Raw genomic sequence first — 22,134 nt, 5'->3', positions numbered from 1 at the left:
AGAACCTGCCAGCCGATGCAGGAGATGTGGGTTCAATCCCTGGGTGGGGAAGGTCCCCTGGAGAAAGAAATGGCAACCCACTTCAGTATTCTTGCCTGGAAAACCCTATGGACAGAGCAGCCTGGTGGGCTACAGTCCACAGAGTCACAAAGAGTCAGACATGATTGAAGCAACTTAGCATGCACGCACATGAAAAGTAGAAGCCTGGAGAGAGAGTCAGAGTCAGAAGAGAACAGTGAACACACACACATACACACATATACACAGAAAATGAAGCAGAGATGTGAGACCAGGGCCTTGGGGAGGGGGAAGAAGTGAGGACAGGAGGCTTCCCAATAGCTTCCAGCCCAGTTTCTAGGACCCCATGGAGTCCAGCTGCAACTCCCTAACTCTTTACAATGAATTCCCCTTTTTGTTTGTTTTTTGTTTTTTTTTAATTAAAAAAAAATTTTTTTTTTACTTTATTTCTTCCCCTATTTCCATTATTTACAGAGTTTGAATCTTAGGGCAAGCTTTGGTTTCTTGTTGTTAAGTTTGAGGAATAGTTTAAACTCAAGGCTCCTCTGTCCATAGGATTTCCCAGGCAAGAATACTGAAGTGGGTTGCCATTTCCTTCTCCAGAGGACCTTCCCGACGCAGGGATCAAACCCACATCTCCTGCAATGGCCGGCAGATTCTTTACCACTGAGCCACCGGGGCAGCCCTGGGGAGGGATGTGTACCGGTAATAGTTTAAACTCTGCTGATTTAGGAATTAGCAGAATTCATACTTTCTCTCCTTGCTGGCCGCACCACTCAACATGTGGGATCTTAGTTCCCCAACCAAGGATCTAACCTGTGCGCCCCACCCTCTGCAATCTTAACCACTGGACCACCAGGGAAGCCCCCAAATTCCCCTTTTTGGATGATGCTAAATCATCCAGTTGGTTTTGTCTCTCCTGGTTCATGTGGGAGAAAAGGGAGCAGTGGGGAGGGGGGGTGAAGACTTAAGTAAGACACAGCCTCTGACAACTGATGCCTGAAAACTCAGATCCCCTTAACCTTCTCCTCTCCAACCTGAACGTGAGGCTCCAGATCCCGAGCTGAGAGAGCTGGAAATCCAGGACAGCAGTACCCACCCAGAGAGTATGTTTGCATAAGGATTCAGGTCACCCCAACTAAACACAAGCACCCACAGTGAGGGTCTAAGGCCAGGGAAGCTGGGAGCTGTCCAACTTCTCCATCTGCTTCCCTTTGAAGAGCCTCTAAGCTCCTCTCAGAGCAGATCCTCAGCAGAAACCACAGCAGGCTTTCTCCTAGGGGCACACAGCCCTGTCCCTCCCAGGACCAGGTAACGGCAGCTGGCTTACCACCCCCTTTAGTCCAGCTCCTGCCAGAGCCAGGAGAAAAACCACCCCCTAAATACCGAGAAGGGCATTTCATCTCTACCACTTACTGACTTCATGATTTTGAATGTTATTTAAGTTCTCTAAGTTTCAGTTCCCTCATCTACAAAAATTAGAAATAACAACAGTTCCCACTGTAAGGATGAAATGAGAATTTTAAAGGGATCAGAGTATTAAAACAAAAGTTAATAGCTTTAAAGTGTTAGCTTTCCATCTCCCATTTTGTTCATATTAAATGTTTTAATTAATTTTTTTCAATTTGTGCTGTGTGTTTTGTCTGACTCTTGGCGACCCTATGGACTGTAGCCCGTCAGGCTACTCTGTCCATGGAATTCTCCAGGCAACAATATTGGATTGGGTTGCCATTTCCTCCTCCAGGAGATCTTCCCCACCCAGGGACCAAGCCCTCATCTTACATCTCCTGCGTTGGCAGGTGTGTTATTAACCACTAGCACCATCTGGGAAGCCCATTCATATTAAATGTCTTATGTAATTTTTTTCAATATAATGTCAATTTAAAAAACATAATCTATGTGAGATCCTCCTTAGCTGGAAAATAAAAACTTGATTAGGGTTCATTTTATTTTTTAAGTGTCCTCAAAATGGCACCAATTCCAGAAGTATATCAGCAAAAATAAGCAATACCATGGTTTAAACAGGGGTGCCAATAGCAAGTGGATCTTATCGCCTTTGGGGGGCTACAATTGTACCCCTCAAAGTGAATTTGCAGGTTCTGTGTGCTTAGTCACTCAATTGTGTCTAACTTTTTAAGACCCTGTGGACTGTAGCCTGCCAGGCTCCTCTGTCCATGGGATTTTTCAGGCCAGGATACTGGAGTGGGTTGCCATTTCCTCCTCCACGGGATCTTCCCAACCTAGGGATCGAAACTACATCTCTTGTGTCTTCTGCATTGCTTAATGCAGAGTATACTTAATATTTCAACAGATGTATATGTGCAAGAGGGTGCAAGTTCAGCTTCCAGGCAGGTCCAGTTTCCTGCCTGGAAATGAATGACCTCTTGGAAACCCATCTTTGTTTGCTCCTGGGCTTAACTGGCCAGGAAGCCCCAGGCAGATGAATGCACAGTAGCGACCTCTCTGCACCATGACAGCAACGAATGCTTCACCTTCACTCCATTTTCCTTTCATGTCTGGTAGATTTTATAAAGCCAGATGGGCTTCCTGAAGCTTGAATTCCTCAATGATGGATGTTCAGCCAATGCATTGCTGTCTGAAGCCCCCTGCCCACAGGTCAGCAAGCAGCTTCTTTCCCTCCCTACTTCGGAAAGCCACAGTCTGTCTGGGGTCATGGAAGAGGCAGCTATGCTGAGAGCCCTGGCCCTTGTCACTGAGGGCCAAGCTCCCAGCCCTGGACTGCAAGGCAACAAGCCTGTCTCCACACAGGGGCTCCAAACACAGGAAAAGCTGACACTTCCTCCAGACAGATTTTCCAGGCAAGAATATTGGAGCTGGTTGCCATTTCCTTCTCCAGGGGATCTTCCCATTGCAGGGATCGAACTTGCATCTCTTGTCATAGCCAGTTAAGAGGATATCAGGCTGATTCATGTTGATGTATGGCAGAAACCAACAACACTGTAAAGCAATTATCCTTCAATTAAAATTTTTTAAAAAGAGGATATCAGTGCATCTTATTTGTTTTTCACCTCCATTTGTTTTTTTTAAAGAATTTACAAACCCAATCATCCAGAACTGCCGATGGGAGGAGAGACTGGTATGATCTTTCTGGGAGGCAAGTTGCTCTTATCTCTCAAATCTTTATAGCTTTGCTATCCTCTGACCTAGTAATTGTACTCCTGGGAACCTACCCAAAGAAATCAGAGGTAAATAAAGATTAAGGCACAAACACATCCCATGGCTTTTTATTACAAAAGAAACAGAAAATAATACAGCTGTCCAACAATTCTAAAAAAAGGAATTGACTGTACAATTTTAAAAGGTTACTAAAATTCTGTTTTGAAATATTGTGGACACAAGGATATATTAATATATTAATGTTAATGGGAAAGCAAGATACATAGTAACTCCAACCACACAAAATTTTTGTGTTCAGAAAGCCTTAAGGATCCCCCCAGAATGCATTTCTATAATGGACTTATGAGTGACTCTATCTTCTTTATCCTTTCCTTTTCTCTGCCATCCTATTGCCCAGAGTAGCATTCAATCCTTTATCCATCAGTCAGGATCTAAAGATGAGTGGGACAGTCCTAGACATCACCAAGTTCAAGTCTAGCTGAATGACAGTCAGGTCATCACACCCACAGCCGCGCTCTGTGAGCTGAGGCTGGGCTGCTAAATTAGCAGGGGATGCTCCAGGAGATGTTGAACGATGAGCAGAAGCTTGGTAGATTCGGGAGGAAGAAGGGGACACTTCAGGAAGGAAAAAACATGAGCAAATCCCAGAAACAAGTACGAGCATCGTGGGTTTGGGGCTACAAGGGGCTCGGGGGAGCTGGGACCAGGCCAGTTGGGCATGGACTGGGGGGAGCTGTCATTTTCCAGGGTACCTTCTGCCAGGGGGGGTCCTTCCAAAGGCTGAGGGGAGGAGGGAAAATTAAAAAGGAAGTGCCAAGGAGGGTGAATGAAAATACGAAGCAGGACAAACTCTAGGGGACTTCCCTGGAGGTCCAATGGTTAAGGCCCTCCCCCACTTCTAACGCAGGGGATGTGGGTTCAGACTCTGGTGGGGAACTATGATTCCACATGCTGAAGGGCGTGGCCAAAAGTTAAAATAAATAGAACAAACCTGAAGCAGGATGAAGCCTATCTCTTTACACAGTGCTTGGCACACAGAAGATCTGAGTAAATAAGTGAAGGAATGAGTGAGTGCATGCATGAATGAATGAATGACTCAGGGGCAGAGAGAAGGTTAGAGAAGCAGTTTACGACCGAAACAGCAAGGAAAACCAGGGAGTTGGAGTTTCCCCTCTTTGGAAAGTGGGTAGAGATCCATTCACACATACGCCTCATGGTCTCCCAGAACTTACAAATATTCCAATAAAACAAAGGAACAATTCTTGTAAAACCGTTAGCAACTAAGTCCCAGATTTCATAGGAAAGAAAGATGCATGGACCCAAACACACCACAGCCCCAACCAGATGCAGGTGAGTCTACTGAGCTCAAGAAGGAGCACACAAGCCACTGCAACTCCCTCCACTCCCCTCCTTCAGGCTTAGATGCCCAGACTCCGTTGTTTCATTTGTAATCACCGACTCTTAGGGAGAACAGCGTTAAAAGCTATCACCCTGCCCCCAAAAGGAAAAGAATCATCCTGTGAGTCCCTCTGCACCAACAAGCTCCTCCCCTCCCATCCCCTCCTCCTGACTCCACCAACAATAAGGGTTTCTAATAATTAGTGCACACAAACCCTCAAAGGGGCCCCACCGTGTTGCAAGAGTGCGCTGTTAAGAAGTTCATTATAAATGAAAACAAAAACCATTTCCCCATACTAGTGGATCACACTAGTAACCATGAAAACACTGCACTGAGGCACAGACACTGTTTGGCATGGCCACGTTGCCCATTCACCTCTCTCACAAGGACCCCCCACCCACCCCCCACCCCCAGGCATGAACAGAGGACCCTGCCTCCAGCCAAAGCTGATTCAGGCACTGTCAGCCCCCAGGTGGACCTCTCCAATTCTCCCCCCACCCAGGAATTTAGAATTAGAGCTGAGCGATCTACAGGTTACTGAAAATGAGGACTGTAGGCACAGTGGCAAAGAATCCACCTGCCAATGCAGGAGAAGCAAGAGATACATGGGTTCAATCCCTGGGTCAGGAAGATTCCTCGGAGAAGGAAATGGCAACTCACTCCAGTATTCTTGCCTGGAGAACCTCGTGGATAGAGGAGCCTGGCAAGCTACAGTCCATGGGGGCGCAAAGAGTCGGACACAACTAAGTGTGCACGCGTGCACACACACACACACACACACACACACACACACAGAATGGCCATATCTGACCAAATGCTCACCAAAGCAAAAAAGGATGTCTGCAGAGACAGAAAGAAGGGAGCACAGAGAAGCAAAGACAATATTTCATGCTGAAAGAGACAGACAGACATGCTGTATAAGGACAGAGCTGAGTCTCTTTTTATTTTAAGCTCATATACTCTCTGGGTTCTCACCATGCTCAGCTCCTGGTTTCAGTCCTTCCTAAAGTCCAGGTGGACTCTGTCCTCTCATACTCCGGGTGCCATCCCAACATCCTTCCCACAAACATCCTCTCTTGCTGAAGCTGATCAGAAGCACATTGCTTTTCAGCCCAGTTCAGCTGCTCAGTCATGTCTGACTCTTTGAGACCCCATGGACTGCAGCACACCTGCAGTCTCTCCTGGAGCTGCTCAAGCTCATGCCCATCCAGTCAGTGATGCCCTCCAACCATCTCCTCCTCTGCCATCCCCCTCTCCTCCTGCCTTTAATCTTTCCCAGCATCAGGGTCTTTTCCAATAAGTCAGTTCTTCACATCAGGTAGCCAAAGTATTGGAGTTTCAGTACCAGTCCTTCCAATGAATATTCAGGACTGATTTCCTTTAGGATTGACTGCATTGATCTCCTTGCAGTCCAAGGGACTCTGTTACTTGCAACCAAAGAGTTTTACTGAGACACTACCAAAACTGCCTGGGCACAACACTCCATACACCCCTGGGTGCACAGATTGGGCAAGGCCAGTGTCTACACCAGCCCCACCACCCCTCTCCCTAGCTTCCACCCTCTCCTCCAATCTCCAACAGCTGTCAGTATTTCCTCTTGGATCATATACTTTCCCTCAAACCCCATTTCCTTATGTCAGGGGCTCTTAAATGTGAGGTACATCAGAATTCCTCGGTGGGCTTGTTAACACACAGATTGCTGGGCCACCTCCAGAGTGTCTGAGTCTGTGGGTCTAACATAGGGCCCAAGCCTGTCTTTCTAGCAAGATCCCAGGTGGTGCTACAGCTGGCCCTGGAGCACAGCTTGAAGATCACTGCCCTATTTCCTTCCACGGAAACAAGGCATCCACCCTTGTTCAGGGGCTTCCCTGGTGGCTCAGACGCTAAAGAATCCACCTGCAATGTGGAAGACCCAGGTTCAATCCCTGGGTCGGGAAGATCCCCTGGAGGAGGAAATGGCAACCCACTCCAGTATTCTTGCCTGGAAAACTCCATGGACAGAGGAGCCTGGCGGGCTACAGTCCAGGGGGTCACAATAGAGTTGGATATGACTAAGCACACACACACTGATACAGGTGTGCAGTCTGGCCGATCCAGCCACACCCCGCACACCACGGGAGTTCTCACACGGCCCTCCTGACGCTCCCTGCGCTCTGCTCCTACTCTAAATCAAGTCCCACCTCTTTTATGAGACTTCTCCCACCCACCCTCATCAAAAAAACACTAGGCCTCTCTTCCTGAAATGCAGAATATACAAAAACAGTTGAGTAAAGATTATCTAGTTTCCCATTTCCCCACCTTTGCTTGAAAAAGTGTGATCATAATAAAATACTTCCAATTGGCTTACATTGGTAGGTAGTCTTTATCCACTCGTCCAAAAAAAAGAAAAAGGACTGATGGCTTTTCATGTAAAACAATCTACAACATCACACTGGCAACATTTTCCCACATGCTGGAGACAAACAGTTACTGTAACTTTATCAAATGAAAGAACAAAATGTATGTCCCTCCCTCTTGCTAAGGGTCGTGCGATCTACAAACAGGCGGCTGGGAGTTCTCCGGACAGACCTCAAAGAACACTAATAGAAACAGCTATTTGTTCTCACTCAGAACCATACAGGAAATTCTGACAGGGCCGCTCACTCTACTGGGAGCAGGGGAATCAGTGCTCTGTGTATGAAAGCCATTTGATGCCACGCATCAGAAGCTTTTCAAAGACTCACACCTGTTTATCCCTAATTTCATCAGCATAAGGAAAACATCTGAAAAACAAAGGCCAGCAATACCATTCCCGATAGTCACACACATGCACAAAGTCAGAAACAAACGGGGCGTCTCACACGAGCATGGCTTTCACATCTCAAATTTATTTATTGTCATCCATCTCCCCAGGTGGCGCGAATGGTAGAGAACCCACTTGCCAATGCAGGAGACGCGGGTTCCATCCATGGGTGGGGAAGATCCCCTGGAGGAGGGCACGGCGACGGGGATGGCGACCCACTTCAGTATTCTTGCCTGGAGAATCCCATGGACAGGGAAGCCTGGTGATCTACAGTCCATGGGGTTGTAAAGAGTCAGACACAACTGAAGTGACTTAGCACATGCCAAAAAGGATTTACTATATGCTTAATTGTGCTCAATTTAGTATGGATAACAGTCCTTAAAAGTGGATATTTACAAAATACCTGAAACAGCACAACACTGTTTACAGCGTTATCTTCAGGTGAAAAGTAGAACACAAAATTGTTACTATGTATAAGTACAACTGCATATTTTTACAAATTAACTTCAAAAGCAGAAAAGGACCAGAGAGATTCTCTGTGATGTTATCAGCAGTCCTGGTGGGAAGACGGAAACAGTAATACTTTTTCCTTTCTATTTTTACGTGTCTTCCAACTAACGATGAGCTCATTTTTAAAACATAGCTTAACATAAATATAGAAACCAAATGGGGTGTGGGCGTCAGGTGTTCCCTATCATATAGCTTGGAGAAAATCACCTGTTCCTGATAGAAACATGTATCGGATTACGAGAACAAAAGGCAGACAAATGCAGAGAAGGCAGGGCTGGGGAGACCTTTGCTGTCAGCCAAGTGCACACTGCTAGGAATCTTTTAGATGCAAGATTCAAAGGCCAAAAAAAAAAAAAGTGAGTGGTGACAGCCCTGCTGCTCAATTGGACAGGATTACAGAAAAAGGGGGGAAAACACATGTGATGTTAGGAAGGCACTTTCAAGGATGACCCAACACAGATCATGCCTTAAATTGCTGGCAGTGAAAGAAAAACAGCATTTCTCCTGGGGGTCTCAGAGCCTCCCAGGTCTGCTTAATAAGTTCACCCTGCGAGCCCAGAAGGGCAGGACTGCAGACAGCTGGTGTGAGGACCAGAACTGCAGTCCAGACTGTCACTCACTGATGGAGACCTGGACTAGTCAGCCTCTGGGCTCTTATTGTCCTCCTCTGTAAAATGGGAGGGTCTTGGAAGAGAGTCATTTGGTTGTTAGTAACAGAAACTGATCAAGCTGGCATAAGTAACAAAGGGAATCTGTGGGGAGGACCCTGGGGTAAAGTCAGAACCCCAGGGCAGCTGGGCTCTGGGAGCGTCTAGGACTGGGGACTGGAGAGCCTAGGAAAGCAGGCAGGGTTTCTCACACCTCTGTGCTCCCTAATTATCTGCGTCACTCTTCCTTCTCTGCTAACCCATCTTCCACATGCCCTTTGTGGCAGCACACAGCCTGCACACCTCCTCAGGCTTACTTATGACGACTCCTGCCTCTTGAATAATTGGTGTTTTAGCTCAGGCTACCATAATGACGTACTACAGACTGAGGGCTTAAATCACAGAAATTTATTCTCCCACAGTTCTGGAGGTTCAAAGTCCAAGATGAGAGTACTGGCATGGCTGGGATCTGGTGAGGACGGACAGATGGCCAGCTTTCTCTCTGCGTCCTCCTATCACAGAGACGGGGTGGTGCGAGAGCTCTCTGGCGCCTCTTCTTACAACAGCACTAATCCCATCATGGGGGGGGGGGGCATCCTTGTGACCTCACCTGAACCTAATTACCGGTGGTAATTCCTTGGTGGCTCAGTGGTAAAGAGTCCACCTGCCAGTACAGGAGATGCAGGTTCAATCTCTGGTCTGGGAAGATCCCATATGATGTGGAGCAACTGAGCCCGTGTGCCACAACTATTGAGCCTGTGCTCTAGTGTCTGGGAGCCACACAACTGAAGCCCACACCCCCTGGAGGCCAGCTCAGTAACAAGAGAAGCTGCCAAATGAGAAGCCCTGATACCAGAACTAGAGAAAAGCGTGTATAGCAACAAGACCCAGCACAGCCAAAACAAAATAAAGAAAATTATTTATAAACAAATAAACCTAATTACTTCCCAAAGGCCCCACCTCCAAATATAATACCTTCTCATTGGACGTTAGGACTTCAATATATAAATTCGTGCCTGCATGCTCAGTCGTGTCTGACTCTTTTGTGATCCCATGGGCTGTAACCCACCAGGCTCCGCTGGTTCATGGGATTTCCGAGGCAAGAATACTGCAGTGGATCCCTCCTCCAGGGGATCTTCCTGACCCAGGGATCGAATCTGCATCTCCTGCATTGGCAGGCAGGTTCTTTACCCCTGAATCACCTAGGAAGCCCCTATATAAATTGGAGGAAAACACAATTCAGTCCATGGAAACTGGCTACCTCTGAATCTCACTTCTCTGTTGCCAAGAGAGGGAAAACAGAATTGGTTCAGTCTTGAGTCAAGTGGTCATCCAGCACAAACCTGGTTTCCAGGATTGATTCCCCAGTCCTGTCTCTACCCTGTCACCTGAATGAAAAGCTATTAAAGCAGCAAGTCAAGAACTGTTCCTCTTGGTCAACATTTCCCACAAAACTAAACACTCATAGAGGATAAAGGTCATTTCTGTCTTATCTACCACCACCTCCTCAAGCCCATCACAGAAGCAGGCACACAGAAAATGTTCAATGCCTGATGGTTGCTTTTTGGCGAAATGGGGATGGACTTCCCCAGTGGTCCAGTGGTTGAGCATCCACCTGCCAGTGCAAGGGACACAGGTTCAATCCCTGGTCCAGAAGGAGTCCACACACTACAGGGCAACTTAGCCCATGCACCACAACTACTTGGACCAAACTCACAAACCGATGCTCTGCAGTAAGAGAAGCCATCACAATGAGAAGCCCATGCTCCGCAACTAGAGAATAGCCCCCACTCGCCACAACCAGAGAAAGCCCACGTGCAGCAACCAAGACCTAGTGCAGTGAAAAGTAAATACATTTTTTAAAAATGGGAGAAGGATAAAGAGTTTGTACTCCAAAGATATATATAGACATACCATCACCTTCTTGGAGCCAGAGTATGATTTCCACCCTAAACGTCAAGAAGACTTTCCTTTGACTCAAACTTTCTTGTTTCTTAATTTTTCCCAGGCAAAGAAAATTATCACCTACCATTGCTTGGAAAATCCACTACATGTATGTTGAATACTAACAATGTATAAAGTGTATAGAGCAGAAAAAGGATCAAAAGACAGATTGTCTACCTTCAAGGACTGAGACCTGAGCCCAACCGAAAAGCCATCAATATTAGCAAAGAAATAAGAAAACATGTGATATGTCTCAAGACGGCTGGGAAGAATATTGCCCAGTGACCGGTGCGAGCGAGCAGAGTGTGCTTTGAGGGTGCAGGACACGGAATTCACCTTAGTCTAGAGTGGCCCAGGAAGAAAAAGCAGATGTTAAAGATGGGTGGGATACAGCTTGGTGAGGTAGGGATGTGGCCTTCAGGAATAGGGTAGTGGGGACTCAAGTCAAAGCATGGAAAGCACACAACATATGTAGGGATGGTCACAGAGAATAGTGAATAAGGCCCTTTAGAAGTACATTATAGAGGGCCTTGAACAACTGCAAAATTCTAGACTGGATAACTGAATGGCTGTGAGCACTGGAAGGGCTTCCCAGGTGGCCCAGGGGTAAAGAATTCACCTGTCAATGCAGGAAACACAGATTCGATCTCTGGGTTGGGGAGATCCCCTGGAGGAGGAAATGGCAACCTGCTCCAGTATTTTTGCATGGGAGATCCCATGGACAGAGGAGCTGGGTGGGCTACAGTCCATGGGGTCACAAAGACTTGGACACGACAGAGCAGCTGAGCACACAAAAGGGCACTGGAAAGGAGAGAGAACAAGTACCTGGGCCCTGAGCAGGTCCTCTGAGGACAGTCATGCCAGGCAGCCCTGTTTCTTCTTAAAACAGGGAGACCAGCAGGGGACTGTGAGTTTTGCAAGGTCATGAGTACAAGTTCCCATAAACTTGATATAAGAAATTTCCATAAACTTGATGGATTAAAATAACAGAAATTTATTCTCTCAGTTCCAGAGGGGACATGTCTGAAACCAAGGTATCGGCAGGGCCACACTCCCTCCAAAGGCTTAAGGGAACAATCCTTCCCTGTCTTTTCCTAGTTTCTGGGGGCTGCCAGCAATCCCTGGTGTTCCCTGGACTGCAGAGGCATCGCTGTAAAATGCCTCAACTGTTACATGGTATTCTCCCCCTGCATGTCTCGGTCTGCGTCCAGATTTCCTTCTTATAAGGACACCCGTCACTGGATTGGAGCCAACCCTAATCCAGTGTGAACTCATCCTAACTTGACTACATTTGCAAAGACTCTATTCCCAAATAAAGTCACATTCTGAGGTCTCGGGTGGGTTTCCCTGGTGGCTCAGCAGTAAAGAATCTGCCTGCAGTGCAGGAGATGCAGGAGATGTGGGTTCAGTCCCTGAGTGGGGAAGATCCCCTGGAGAGGGAAACGGCCACCCATTCCTTGAATATTCTTGCCTGGAGAATTCCATGGACAGAGGAGCCTGGCGAACTGCAATCCATAGGGTCACAAAGAATCAGACGTGACTGAGCATGCACGCATCTTTGTGTCTTGTGTATGTGAGGTCTCAGGTAGACACAAACTTTGGGGAGACACTCTTCACATCAGCACAGACACTGAGTAATTCTCACCCTTATGTGTTGGTTCGAGAAACTAACAGCCACATAAGCAACTGTTCCATTATCCTGCATGAAAAGTGACTCAAAGGACTTCCCTGGTGGTTCAGTGGCTAAGACTCTGCACTGCCAATGCAGGAGCCTGGGTTCGATCCCTGGTCAGGGAACCAGATCACACATGCTGTAACTAAAGAGTTACCAAGAGTTTACATGCTACAGCTAAAGATCCTGCACACCACAAGGAAGAACGGAGATCTCACGTGCTCCAACTAAGATCTGGCACAGCCAAATAAATATTAGAAAAAAAGTGACTCGATGTACTACTGTGATGGACGCCACCAAAGAAGGAGTCCCCACGCCAGGACAAGTTAAAGCTCTAGATGACTTCCAAAATTCCTTCCGATTATACACACGTGGGGTTCAAGGTTCCGTCAATTATTTCTGTTATACTGACTTACCAATTCAGGCCTCTCTCTCCATTCCTACTGCCAAGACTCTGGTTCAACCCTGTTGCTTCAAACTTGATAGAACTGTTTTCACATCACTTCCTCTTTCTAAAAACCTTCACTGGCTCACTCCTGTCTAAAAGCAAAGTCCTATACTTTGACTTCAAATCTACCTTCCCCACCTGAACTCCCTAGACATCCCAACATGAATTCTCAACTTGAGTCAGTCTGGTCCTTCAAACACAGCTGGCACATTTCACCCCCACACCTTAGCCTGGCACGTGCCTGCCTCCTGGCAGAAGGGAATCCAAGTTGCACCTGGAAGACCACTTGCTCCTCTTTCACATCACCTCTGAGGACCAACCAGCCCAGCCCTCAGTGCTCTGGCATCTCCATGAGTCTGACTGCCTGCAGAAGGGCTGGATCCTTGCTCTCTCACTGCCTTCCACTATTGATGATCCTTTCTGGACACAAAGAATGCTGCAACATCCAAACAAAGACAGACAAAGGCTGTGAAATCAGAGCCAATGGATAACCATTAAGAACTGGGCAAAATTCCTTAACCTTTCTAAGCCTCAGACTGCTCATCTGTAACACGAAATAATACTACGTACCTATCCTATCGGACTATTGTCAGCGTAAAGTGAAACAATACATGCACAGCTGCCCATGCAACATCTAACATGGAGTGCCAATAAAAGTACTCATTTGCAGACTTCCCTGGTGGTCCAGTGGTTAGGACTCCACGCTCCCAATGCAGGCGACCTGGGTTCGATCTCTGGTCAGGGAATTAGATTCCATATGCTACAACTAAGAGTGACAAAGAGTTCGAAGGCTAAAGATCCTGCATGCCACAACTAAAGATTTTGCATGCTATAACTAAAAAAAAAACACAAAAACTAAAAGATCCTGTTTGCTGCAACAAAGACTGGAGATCCTCATACTGCAACTAAGACCTGGTGCAGCCAAATAAATAAATGAATATATTTTTAAAGTACTTACTTGTATCATGGTTGTGATGTGCTAAGTCACTTCAGTCGTGTCTGACTCTTTGCAACCCTATGGACTGTAGCCGAACAGGCTCCTCTGTTCATGGAATTCTCCAGGCAAGAATTCTGGAGTCAGTTGCCATTTTCTTCTTTAGGGGACCTTCCCAAGCCAGGGATCAAAATCCACATCTCTTATGCCTCCTGCATTGGCAGGTGGGTTGGACCCAAGTTTTGCGTTTAGGTCTGGGGACCAAGGCACAGATCTGTGTCCCTCCAGAACCAAGCAACAAACAGCCAATGACTATCAGGTGACATATGTTGTAGGACCCTGTAAGCATTTAGCTACCCCTCCCCTCATTTTATGAATGGGGAGACTGGGACCCAGGCAGGCAAAGTGACTCATCCGAGCTTACAGAACTGTTAAGCAGCAGAGCCACGAATGAACTGGGCAATGACTATTTTCTTAAATCAAATGTTGAAGTCAGTTTGGGCTTTGGTTACCTCACTGGTAAAACAGGGATACTAATGCCTACCAGCCCAGGTTACTCTGGAAATACTGCATCAGGCTGGTGAGGGAAATGACCAAGTGTATGATGAGCAGTACAGAAAAGATCTTCACGACCCAGATAACCACGATGGTGTGATCTCTCATCTAGAGCCAGACATCCTGGAATGTGAAGTCAAGTGGGCCTTAGAAAGCATCACTACGAACAAAGCTAGTGGAGGTGATGGCATTCTGGTTGAGCTATTTCAAATCCTAAAAGATGATGCTGTGAGTGTTCCACTCAATATGCCAGCAAATTTGGAAAACTCAGCAGTGGCCACAGGACTGGAAAAGGTCAGTTTTCATTCCAATCCCAAAGAAAGGCAATGCCAAAGAATGCTCAAACTACTGCACAATTGCACTCATCTCACATGCTAGTAAAGTAATGCTCAAAATTCTCCAAGCCAGGCTTCAGCAATACGTGAACCGTGAAATTCCAGATGTTCAAGCTGGTTTCAGAAAAGGCAGAGGAACCAGAGATCAAATTGCCAACATCCGCTGGATCATCGAAAAAGCAAGAGAGTTCCAGAAAAACATCTGTTTCTGCTTTATTGACTATGCCAAAGCCTTTGACTGTGTGGATCACCACAAACTGTGGAAAATTCTTCAAGAGATGGGAATACCAGACCACCTGACCTGCCTCTTGAGAAACCTGTATGCAGGTCAGAAAGCAACAGTTAGAACTGGACATGGAACAACAGACTGGTTCCAAATAGGAAAAGGAGTATGTCAAGGGTGTATATTGTCACCCTGCTTATTTAACTTCTATGCAGAGTACATCATGAGAAACGCTGGACTGGAAGAAACACAAGCTGGAATCAAGATTGCTGGGAGAAATATCAATAACCTCAGATATGCAGATGATACCACCCTTATGGCAGAAAGTGAAGAGGAGCTAAAAAGCCTCTTGATGAAAGTGAAAGAGGAGAGTGAAAAAGTTGGCTTAAAGCTCAACATTCAGAAAACTAAGATCATGGCATCCGGTCCCATCACTTCATGGGAAATAGATGGGGAAACAGTGGAAATAGTGTCAGACTTTATTTTTGGGGGCTCCGAAATCACGGCAGATGGTGATTGCAGCCATGAAATTAAAAGACGCTTACTCCTTGGAAGAAAAGTTATGAGCAACCTAGATAGCATATTCAAAAGCAGAGACATTCCTTTGCTGACTAAGGTCCGTCTAGTCAAGGTTACGGTTTTTCCTGTGGTCACGTATGGATGTGAGAGTTGGACTATGAAGAAGGCTTAGTGCCGAAGAATTGATGCTTTTGAACTGTGGTGTTGGAGAAGACTCTTGAGAGTCCCTTGGACTGCAAGGAGGTCCAACCAGTCCATTCTGAAGGAGCCCTGGGATTTCTTTGGAAGGAATGATGCTAAAGCTGAAACTTCAGTACTTTGGCCACCTCATGAGAAGAGTTGACTCATTGGAAAAGACTCTGATGCTGGGAGGGATTGGGGGCAGGAGGAGAAGGGGACGACAGAGGATGAGATGGCTGGATGGCATCACTGACTCGATGGACGTGAGTCTGAGTGAACTCTGGGAGTTGGTGATGGACAGGGAGGCCTGGCGTGCTGCGATTCATGGGGTTGCAAAGAGTCGGACATGACTGAGCGACTGAACTGAACTGAACAATGAGCAGCGGTAATCTCCAGTAGCCTTCAGTAACCGGACCAGGTGGGGCTGAGTAGACCCAGGGGCATGTGCCCCAGGGGCAGCCACTGCTCAGCTCAGCTGATGCTGCCCTGCTCAAATCACCCTGGGGCCTCAATTGTCCGAGTCTTCCAGAGAAGACAGAAATCTGGATGTGGGTGCCACAGCTCTCAATTTTAAATGTGGTTAATGACTCAAATTTCAAATACCACAAGGCAAATAAGGACAGGTGAGCTGGTCTCAGCCTGGAAGCCACCATGCTTGTGACTCTGTATCCAACAAGAGGGGCTTCCCTGCTGGCTCAGTGGTAAAGAATCCACCCGCCAATGCAGGAGAAGCAGGTTCAATCCTTGGGTCAGGAAGATTCCCTGGAGGGCACAGCAACCCACTCCTGTATTCTTGCCTGGAGAATCCCGCGGACAGAGTCTCATGTAGATGGGTGGGCTACAGTCTGTGGGGTCTCAAAGAGTCAGACACGACTGAGCGACTGAGCATGCCCGTACACACCATGGGGTAAAGAAAGGACTGCCCCACAGTGAGTGGGATGGTCCATCTATCTGGAAAGCTGCCTCCAGACTGTCTTCCCAGGATCAGAGCTCCCACTCCAAGTGACTTCACCCAGCCACACAGCTCCCAGCCTGGTGACCACTGTTGATCTTACCCTGCCCCCAGCCGGCACCATGTCCTGCAGGAAAAGTACCTGCTTGCTCAGAGCCTCATTAAGCTCAAAGAGCTGCCCCCAGGGCAGTGCTGAGCCTCAGTTACACCCGGGAGGAGACTGCAGGGCTGGGCTGACCTCGGAGTTTGGAGGCTGCCTCTCCTGAGATGAGGCAAGCACAGGTTGGGGGACAAGCAGGCAGGGCTGAGCCGGCCAGGCCAGGAAGGACAGCACCTGGGCTTGTTCAGTTGCTGAGATGAGTCCATCTCTTTGCAGTCCACTGCAGCATGGCAGTCTTTCCTGTCCTCCACTATCTCCCAAACTCCTGGAGTTTGCTCAAACTCATACCATTGAGACAGTGATGCTATCTAACCAGACAGGTGTGTGACCAAAATCAGGAGGGCAAGATGCTTGCTAGGAGCTTCTGAGGAAGAAGCTTCCTTGTGTCCCATGAAGATAATCACAGAGATGTCCTCTTCCTCATGGACCCCAAACCCCCTAGAAGCTGCTAGAAATCACCATGTGTCCACAAGGGGAACCAGCCTTAACATCGGTGTAGGGGAGAGACCAAGAGAACCAGGTGCTGACCCTGGGCTGCTGGATCAAGCCTCATCTGAAGTCAGCCCCATCCTAGACTTTTAAGTTATGTGAGCCAGCATGAGCTGTATATTTTTTTTTCTTGGAACCAAAAGAATTCTAAGTGCTACACCTCTGAACCTCAGAAATGAGCACTCAAAAGGATATCATTATTTTCAATAGTATCAGAGAAGATATTTGGATATTACCCTCCCATTGAAAACAACTAAAAATTCTGGATTTAAAGAAACGGTAAATTTTTTCTTTTTTACCAAGTGATCAAGTTTAGTGGGCTTCCTCGGTGGCTCAGTGGTAAAGAATCCACCTGCCAATGCAGGAGATGTGGGTTCAATTCTTGGATTCAGAAGATCCCCTGTAGAAAGAAATGGCAACCCACTCCAGTGTTCTGGCCTGAGAAATTCCACAGAAAGAGCCTGGTGGGCTACAATCTATGGGGTTACAAAGAGTTGGACATGACTTTGTGACTAAACAAGAATGACGACAAGTTCGGTGCAATCAATCACGGGAGAGCCGGACATTCTGTCCACTTGACAGAAGGTAGTGGGAAGTGCATCTCACCATCTGTACAATGTTTGACTTGACTCTAACCATGAGGACAAGTCTGACACGTCCAGAACATCTATATCACAGTCAAGAGTCTCCATAAAGTTGACAGGACTTCCAGGTGGCACTAGTGGTAAAGAACCCACCTGCCAATGCAGGAAATATAAGAGAAGCAAGTTCAATCCCTGGGTCAGGAAAACCCCTGGAGGAGGGCATGGCAACCCACTCCAATATTCGTGCCTGGAGAATCCCATGGGCAGAGGAGCCTGGCAGGCTATAGTCCACAGTGTCGCAAAGAGTTGGGACACGACTGAAGTGACTTAACACGCACAAATGGGGGGACTGTTCTAGGTTAGTCAGAGATGCAATAGCCAGATAACATGTGTGAGCTTTAACTGGATCCAAATAGAAACAAGAAAAAAATAAAGAGTTTCTTAAAAACTGGGGTTAGTTTGAGTATGGACCACATGTTGGATGAAGCCATGGAGTGGCAGTTATTTTCATTAAGTATGGAAATAATTGTTGATTGTATAGAACAGTGAATGGTTCTCAAGCAGGCTCCACAGACTTCTGGGAGACCTCCAAACCCTTTCCAGGGGTTTCTGGGACCCTGTCAGATATTTTAATAATAATACGAGGACATCTGCCTTTTTCACTGTGTTGAATTTGCACTGACGGTGCAAAAACAATAGAGGGTAAAACCGCGGCCTTTGCATGAATCAAGGCGATGGCACGAAACCTTAGCAGTAGTCACTGTATTCCTCACCATGACCCAGTAGGAGGGAAAAAAAAAAGCCTGTTTAATTTAAGAATGTCATTGATGATGAAGCAGAAATCATCAATTTTATTAAATCTTGACCTTGGAGTAGAGTTGTTTTCAATATTTTGTGATGAAATGGGAAGTATGCATTAAGCACTGTTGCATACCAACATATGATCCCTGTCATGAGGAAAGCCCTTGGATCATTGAGTTATGTGCTGATTATCCACTATTTTTCAGGGAACACTATGGCTACTTGATTGACTAACAAACCATGGTTATTCATCTGGCAAGCATGTTTTAGGAAATGAGTTCATTTCTTTAAGATAAACAAATACGGTTTGTTGTCAATGATAAAATTTGATATTTCAAGCAAAGATTAGAATTTTTGAAAATTTTCCTCTCCTACCATGAACTTGACAGTGTCCTAACACTTAAAAGACTTTTCTGATGAGATTGATGATGACATTAATGAAAGTGATTTTTTGATATTGTATATTTGTCAACATTTAGAAGATCTGCATTTAACTTGGTGAAATCACTAGTTTCTAAATGATTCATGTGTGACATTACAAATAATGCATGGATAAAAGATCCATGAATTTAAAATATGGGGAAGGGGGCTTCCCTGGCAGCTCAGTGGCAAAGAATCTGCCTGCCAAAGCAGGAGACACGGGTGTGATCCCACATGCAACAGAGCAACTGAGCCCGTGCACCACAACTGCTGAGCCTGTGCTCCAGAGCGCAGAAGCCACAAGTCCTGAGGCCGTGCGCTGCAGCTGCTGAAGACTGTGCACCCTAGAGCCTGTGCTCCACAACAAGAGAAGCCATGGCGATGAGATGCCCACACCCTGAAACAAGAAAAGAGCCCCAACTCAACCCAACTAGAAAAAAGCCCGCAGAGCAACCGAGACTCTACACAGCCAAAACTAAACAAATGATTAAATAAATTTTAAAAAATCTTAAAATATGTGGAGGGAACAGAGGCCATAAAGTATGACCAAATAGAAATAAGCAGCTATTTAGAGACAGATGTGGAGAAAATTATTCATAAGCAGAGGAGGGACTTCCCTGGTAGTCCAGTAGTTAAGAATCCACCTTGCAATGCAGGGGACATAGGATTCAATCCCTGGTAGGGGAACTAAGATCCTACCTGCTGTAGAGCAACTAAGCCCATGGGCCACAAGAAAGGATTTCTCATGACACAAGTAAGATCAGCAACTAAGACCTGAAGCAGCCAAATAAACAAATAATTTTTTTGAAGTAGTAAAGACAAAAGAGAAATAAGAAATGAAGAGATATGGAAGACAGTAAGAACACCTACCATATAGCTAATGAGAGCTAGATTAGAAAAAAATTTTTTTAATTCCCTTTTTTCCCTCAATGGGGTAATTTGCTTATTGAAGTAGTGACATTAATCTCAATCATAAATATTGCTAAAAAAAAAAAAAAGCAAAAAGGAGTGGGGGACAGAAGCAATGTTAACTATCAATAAATTTGAAAAATTAGTAAAATGAATGAACTCTAAACTGACATTCACTCAGGAAAATAGAGAAAATCAAAAATCATCAAAGAAATCAAACAGATATGTTAAGTTTTTCCCACAGAATAATATACCTGGCCCTGATAATTTTTCTGGTAAGGTCACTTATTTTACACACAAGAAAGAAATCCAATCTTACACAAATTATTCCAGAGTATAAAAAGGAGGATATATCTGCCCTCCACTTGGTTTATAAGGCTAGCATAATCTTTTTAACCAAACCAGGCAAGACAGAACAGCTAATATAACTCATAAATAGAATTTTAAAAAGAAAAACTAAATATTAATAAGTTGAATCTCAGGTTGTCCTAACAACAAAAAAGAAAAATAACTTTATAACTAAATTGCCTTTATCCAAGAAGGCAAAATTCATTAAAGGTAAAACTAATACAATTTGCCACTTAACAAATGAAAGGCCAAAAAAAATCATTATTATCTCCAAGGAAGAATCAGATAAAATACCATATCATTCAATAAAAAACTCTCAGCAAACTAGGATGAAAACAAAACTTACAACGATAAAGTTTTCTTTACCATTTAAAGCTTCTTTAAAGTTTTCTTTAAAAGTTTCTTTAAAGTTTTCTTTTCAAAGTTCTCTGAAAACCCTATGGCAAGCACAGTACTTCATGGGGAAATGCTGAAGCATTCCTCTTTAAATCAGGAACAAGACAAGAAGGTTTGCCTTCATCACTGGTTTTCATCTTGCACTAGAGATATTAACCAGGATAGTGAGGGGTAGGGATAAAGGGGGATGATTACTGGACAGACACAACACTGTGCTCTTCTCAGATGTCATGACTCTATCTAGAAAGCCCAAAAGATCTACAGTTTGACAAGGATGCAGTCTAACAAACAACTGGAAGATGAAAATTTTAATAAGATACCAAATACACAGGCATCAACAAACATCAAGTAACTGGGAATAAATCTAAAAAATGATACATAAGATATTTACATTAAAAATTATATTGAAAATCATTAAAGACCATAAACATAGATAGAGACCATGTTTATGGATTGGAACACTCAATACCTCAAGAATATCAATGTTACTACAATCAAACCCCCAAAAGATTTTTGAGTGAGTATATGTATGTCTCTGTGTGTATGCATCTGTGTTGTAACATATAATTTTAAGATAATTCAAAACATGTATATGGAAGAGAAAGGGCTAAGGCACTTTTGAAGGTGGGAGGGACTTGCCAGCACAGATTCCAAGAATTTTCATAAAATTATGGTAATGAAAACAGTGGTATGGGAACAGGGCCAGACAAACTGCTCAAAAGAACAGAATAAAGAGCCCAGAATAGACTTACACATCATGGAAACTTACTTTATGACAGGCTGGAAATCACAGATGTAAAGAGACAGGACACACTTTATAGTAAGTGGAGCTATGACAATTGGTTTTCTTTATAGAAAAAAAGACCCCTCTAGTCCTATTCCACATCATATACCAAAATCATCTCAAAATGGATTAAGAAATTAATGTGAATGACAAAACTATTAAACTGCTTGCTAGGAACAATAAAGGAGAATAGCGTCATGATTTCAGGTAAGTAAGGTTTTCCTAGGACACAAAAAGTATAAATTATAAATGAAAAAATTGCTAAATCCATCGCAATCATATTAAGAACTTCTGCTTATCAAAACACACCACCATGAGAGCTAGATTTAAAAAGATGAAAAGAAAATGAAAAAATAAACCAGAAACTGGGAGAAAACACGTGTAATGCATAGTGACAGAGGATTAGCATCTAAAATATTTAAAGAACTCCTACAAACCAGTTGGATAAGGATAAGAGAAAAATTGGCAAGACTTAAACAGGCTCTTCACAGAAAAGAGAACATGAATGGGCAATAAACATATGAAAAGATGTTCAACCTCATTAGTATTCAGGGAAATGCAAATTAAAATCTATAATGAGATTCCATTCTGTACCCACCAGACTGGCAAAAATTCCCAAGTGTGACAATAGCAAGAGATGGTAAAGACATGGCACAACTGAAGTAATATATTTCGCTGGAGAAAAGCATTTCAGATAGCAATTTATAACAAAAAAATGTGGAGACTTGCCAGGCCAGATACCAAGAATTTTCGTAAAAGTTACGGCATCGAAGACAGTGTGATCCTAGTGCAGGGTCAGACAAGTTGATTAATGAAATAGGATAAAAAGCCCAGGAAGAGACCCATACATCTAGGAAACTTAATTTATGTTATTTGGCCTAGTGAAATCACGATACATACACCCTATGTGTCAGCCATTTCATTCTTAAAGAAATTTGTGTACCGATGCACCAGGAAACACACACAAGAATGTTCACTGCAGAAATC

At 44.9% G+C, this 22,134-nt stretch overlaps 1 protein-coding gene across 4 annotated transcripts in view; it reads right to left on the bottom strand.

Moving 5' to 3' along the window:
- REEP1 (receptor accessory protein 1) overlaps nt 1–22,134 on the bottom strand; it is a 136,620-nt gene that overhangs the window by 101,156 nt on the left and 13,330 nt on the right. The gene's annotated exons all lie outside the window — the stretch shown is intronic.

This window comes from Capra hircus, chromosome 11 (assembly GCF_001704415.2).
Source record: "Capra hircus breed San Clemente chromosome 11, ASM170441v1, whole genome shotgun sequence".
In the NCBI taxonomy this organism is placed as follows: Eukaryota; Metazoa; Chordata; class Mammalia; order Artiodactyla; family Bovidae; genus Capra; species Capra hircus.
Note: the sequence above shows the minus strand (reverse complement) of the source record. Positions and strands in the feature narration are given on the sequence as shown.